Source organism: Oncorhynchus keta, unplaced genomic scaffold (assembly GCF_023373465.1).
Source record: "Oncorhynchus keta strain PuntledgeMale-10-30-2019 unplaced genomic scaffold, Oket_V2 Un_scaffold_3959_pilon_pilon, whole genome shotgun sequence".
Lineage (NCBI taxonomy): Eukaryota > Metazoa > Chordata > Actinopteri > Salmoniformes > Salmonidae > Oncorhynchus > Oncorhynchus keta.
Window position 1 is genome coordinate 198,649 of NW_026290929.1, and position 5,518 is coordinate 204,166.

A 5,518-nucleotide genomic window follows, 5' to 3' on the forward strand; every position below is an offset into this window, starting at 1 on the left:
ATGTGACTTCTGAAGGTAATTGGTTGCACCAGATCTTATTTAGGGGCTTCATAGCAAAGGTGGTGAATACATAGGCATGCCCCACTTTTCCGTTTTTATTTAGTAGAATTTTTGAAAATAATAATAATTTCACTTCACCAATTTGGACTATTTTGTGTTTGTCCATTACATGAAATACAAATACATTTAAATTACAGGTTGTTATGCAACAAAAAAGGAAAAACGCCAAGGGTGATGAATTATTTTGCAAGGCACTGTACACTTTCGTTCTATCATACACCCAAACAAACACAGTGTACCCACTCATATCCCCATCCACATGCTCCAGACATAATATTCCAATCAGCTTTCAAAATGCAATGTTTGGGTCAAGACGACTTGCACTTCTAAGTAATTTATAATGTGCTTTACTCCAAGGTATTGCGCAATCTCATTATCATTAGATTTTTGCATATTTAACAACAATTTTTAATTAGACAGTATTTTATTATTCATGCACATAATTTGAGGCGAGCTCAGGCTACAGCTTTTCACCATAAAGAAGAAAAGAGACAGGGTGGATTAAAAACACTAAAAACATATACAGACAACGTTCATTTTTGAGGAACGGGATATTTCAGTTTGTACTCTTAACTGGCAAGTGATTCCACATTCTCTCTGCTCATGGTAATGGCTCTTTTAATTTAGCTAATAGCTATCATGTTGTGTACCTTTATGCATTTGCTAAATTCCTAGTAGAGCTGGGAGTTGTCTCTCGACGGCACACATGGTGGAGGGAGCTGTAAGTAGTTTGGTGGTTGAGCTTGGCTCTTAACATAGAGAGTGTTTGCCGAGGGTATGGCTCCTTGATGTATTATTAAAATTGGAAATGGACTCCAGGGACGGCATCTAGTTATGTGCTTTCATTTGCCGAATAAACCAAGCGTTGTTTTCATCTTTGCTCATGATTGTTAATGGCGCCACTGATGAGAGGGGTGTGAGTTTTTCCCCGCTTCCCTTTATCATCCTGGGCCTCTTGTTATGCAGGCCAAATAGCCAAGCTGCTGATTCTGTTTTAGGTTTTCAATTAGTCATTTGACTGAGCACATCTGTTAGTGGCTGGGGCCCAGACTCTGGACAGACGGGTCCCTGTCACCTGCTCAGAGACTGGTGAAGCACAGAGGCAGAAGGGCCATGCCACCACGGGGCCCTCACTGTTACCACTCAGGGGGTCCCTCAGGGCTGATTCCTCTGTCCCAGCATGTTTTACAGCCAAGGCCACAGAGGAAGCACATGCATCCAGAAACATCTGAGCTATGTCTGCCTCTCCCTGGCCTGTCGGTCTCACGCTCTGCTTCATGTTTCAGCCACTGCCAGAGGAGACAGACAGACAGACAGACAGACAGACAGACAGACAGACAGACAGACAGACAGACAGACAGACAGACAGACAGACAGACAGACAGACAGACAGACAGACAGAGACAGACAGACAGACAGACAGACAGACAGACAGACAGACAGACAGACAGACAGACAGACAGACAGACAGACAGACAGACAGACAGACAGACAGACAGACAGACAGACAGTAGCATTTAAAGCTGCTCTCCTGGTGTAACTGATAAAACTGCCCCTGTTCTATTTGATTTGGAGGTTCAGGGGACTACATCAGCAGGCGATGCCAAAGCACATGAGTTTGAATGTATATTTTTGTTTTTGAATGTATCCTAATGATTTATGTATCACGCTCTGTTTATTTATTTCTCACCTCCTGTGAGTATTAACATTGATGAATATGTGATGCGTTTCTCTTTGAAGGCCTGCAGTGTAAAGCTGTTGAAATGTGGACCAACACAAATAAACACCCTAATTCCTGCTTTGGGCTCAGAGCAGCAAACAGAAGAGACGTGCCAGTTGATGCTCTTCATCCTCATATACGTACAGACTGGGTGTGCACACGCATCTGTCTGTTATAATACTTGAATGTCAAACCTCTCATTGCTTTAACAAACAAGTTTTAGTCTGTCTATTGTGTAACATAGGCTATCGAACATCCTTACAGAGCTGTAGGCTATTCAATTCAACTTTAAGACTATACTTTTATCTTGATCCTCTGTGATTTTTACTTAGTTAATGAATCGTAGCAGAAATATAGAAGGTTATTTCATATATCCTGGGCGTAATGAACGGCTGGCTGGCTGACTGTGAAACAACAGCGGAGGAGATTGACTCTGTTGTTGCAGAACAAAAGCACTACGTCACTTCAAACCGTCAGCAAAGCTCTATTTCATTATGGTCAGCAATTTCCTGAAGGACCTGAGCCGTCCAATACCTCAATCGAATTAGCTTCCCGGCCCATTCTGTTCTGGGAAGAAAGACAGTAGTTAGTCAGGTCCACAATAACAGAATGGCAGCCAATCTTTGATTAAGGGAGTTCAAGGAGGGTTCAGAACAGTAGCGTTGTTTCTCGTCTGATCCAAGGGGGGTCCCGTGGGACTTTAATAAAACATTTTGCTCATTGTGGAAAGTAATGACCAACAATGTAAACTTGTGACTTGACAACAGATGTTGGCATGCTTAGTGGAAACAAGGTGCTGTAAAATTAATTTCATTTAAATTATTTACTGCATGTATTACGTGCTTGAGGAAATAGACAAGGGGGGTTGATGATTGGTGGGCAACAACAACAAAAAATGAATTCAATTAAAGCTGAAGTAGTCGGTTAGGGAAAAAATAAAAAGGGAGCAATCAAATGCGCTCTCCAAAAATCTAATAGGAATCACACGAAAGCTGACATGGATCCTATGATTTATATTTAATAGGGTTTATTATTTAATATTGTCACTTCAAAGGCTGTGCCAGGAAACTTGCTAGAGATGTTTTCCAAATCGAATTAAACCAAATGAATATCTGAAGAACAAGCCATCAGTTCAGTCGGGGCACAGTTGTTGCGTTTTCTCCCCAACCCACAAAGACAAACAGAGAGACAAAAAAAGTTTGACAATTGAAATTCATCTCTAAGTGTTTATGCTATAATAACACATAACAGCAGTGTTGAGTGAGCACAGCATATCACTGCACATGGTTAGACAAACAGTGAGATGGAGAGTGAGAGAGAGACAGAGACACAGAGACAGAGAGAGACAGGGAGGCTCTCCCTCCTGGTTGAGGGTAATTAGGTATGCAAATCTCCCATGCCGTTAAAGACAGATGACTAATGAGACATGGAGTGGAACAAAACTTTCCCTGAGTGTTCCATCTTCCCTCCATCATCACTGGGAACAGATGCACAATGGCTGGCAGTGTCGGGCTGCACATGGAACACAGAACAGCTACACATGCACTGAACATTTAGAACAAAGGCAAAACAATGCAACGTGCATCACACTCCAGCGTTCCATCAAGGAATGCAACACCGACAGCATATGGCAAGGTGGTAGAACTTCTTCCATCTCCAGGTATTGAATCTCTTTGTGAAGGAGTGAAGGGAGGAGAATGGAAAAAAACAACGGCTAGGCTACAGTGTCATACAGCACTTTCCCACAGTTGACCCAGTGTTTGAAAGTGGAAACTATAATACATTGACCCGGTCGGTCACTACACCAAGTATCCAGTAGATTGTTACATCCTGGTGCCATGCAGGCTGTGCTCCATGTCTGTGATAGTTGGTGTACATACACTGGCCCCTGCACCATACTCTCCCACGGATGACCTAGTGTTTAAACCAGTCATGTCATACACAGTACAAAGACTGTGGCTGTACATTATATTGTACAGTCTGGTGCCATGCAGGCTGCGCTTCATGCCATGTCAGCGGGCAGCCACCACCGTGACGTCATAGCGAGCGTCGGAGCGTCCTCACCTGGATTTCCTCTGTCACCTTCAGCCCTCGGTTCTCTCTGTTCTCAGCCAAAACAGCACGTAGCCCAACTCATTGTAATAACACCACAGAAGACCATTGATATAAATATATTTCCTTTCCTCCCTACCGTTGCTCAGTCTGTCCTGACCCGGCCGTGACTTATTCATTTGTGAGTTTATTTTCTTTAGTAAGCCCCAGTGCTTGGTTGTGTAAAGGTTGCCTTTGTTTGGTTGGTCCTGCAGAACAGCTCAGCTGAGTGTGAAGTGCAGGAATACAGGAAGTATTGTTGCTCTTTAACCTGCACCCGTGACAGATGGAGCCATTTAACAATGGGAGCATCCTGAGCCCTGGGCTGCAGCAGCCTGTCCTCTCTAGACTACCCGTGTGTTTGTGTGTGTGTGTGTGCGTGTGTGTGTGTCACTCTCCCACACTAACTCTACCCCCCCTAAACAGTAGTACAGTAGTCAGCTACAAAGAGAACCATAATCTTCTGTTTACCGGATATCCCAAACACAGAGACCCAGGTGACACAGCGATGACCATCTCATATTGACCCTGAGTCAGCGCTGGGTCGGCCCACTCTGCTCTGCACTTGTAGCACCCTGTGCCAACTAGGGGGACAGGTGACAGCTGAAAGCAATGTCTTATACTAGCTCACATTTCAGAAACAGAGGGAACCCTAGGCATAAAGGTTCAAGATGTTTTGGCAAGCAGAATGGCAAGGACTGAGGGCAAAACACACACAAAAAAAAAACATTTTCCAAAACAGTGGTCACATACAATGAACATACTGTAGATACTAAACCACAGGGTCCATGGCTATGGGGACAATGCATCCAACAGTTCAAATCAGACTTATTGGAGAGATAGGGAGCAGGAGACCACTGACTTTGGGGGTATGTTGACCTTGAAGGTGTAATGAAATGATGACTAAGACTATGTTATCCCCTTCCACCCCGATGGTCCCAGACCAGCCCCTTGGTTCCTGCCCACACCCCATGGTTCCTGCCCACACCCCATGGTTCCTGCCCAGCCCCTTGGTTCCTGCCCAGCCCCTTGGTTCCTGCCCAGCCCCTTGGTTACTGCCCACACCCCATGGTTCCTGCCCAGCCCCTTGGATCCTACCCAGCCCCTTGGTTCCTGCCCACACCCCATGGTTCCTGCCCACACCCCATGGTTCCTGCCCACACCCCATGGTTCCTGCCCAGCCCCTTGGTTCCTGTCCACACCCCATGGTTCCTGCCCAGCCCCTTGGTTCCTGCCCACACCCCATGGTTCCTGCCCAGCCCCTTGGTTCCTGCCCAGCCCCTTGGTTCCTGCCCAGCCCCTTGGTTACTGCCCACACTCCATGGTTCCTGCCCAGCCCCTTGGTTACTGCCCACACCCCATGGTTCCTGCCTAGCCCCTTGGATCCTACCCAGCCCCTTGGTTCCTGCCCACACCCCATGGTTCCTGCCCACACCCCATGGTTCCTGCCCACACCCCATGGTTCCTGCCCAGCCCCTTGGTTCCTGTCCACACCCCATGGTTCCTGCCCAGCCCCTTGGTTCCTGCCCACACCCCATGGTTCCTGCCCAGCCCCTTGGTTCCTGCCCAGCCCCTTGGTTCCTGCCCAGCCCCTTGGTTACTGCCCACACTCCATGGTTCCTGCCTAGCTCCTTGGTTCCTGCCCAG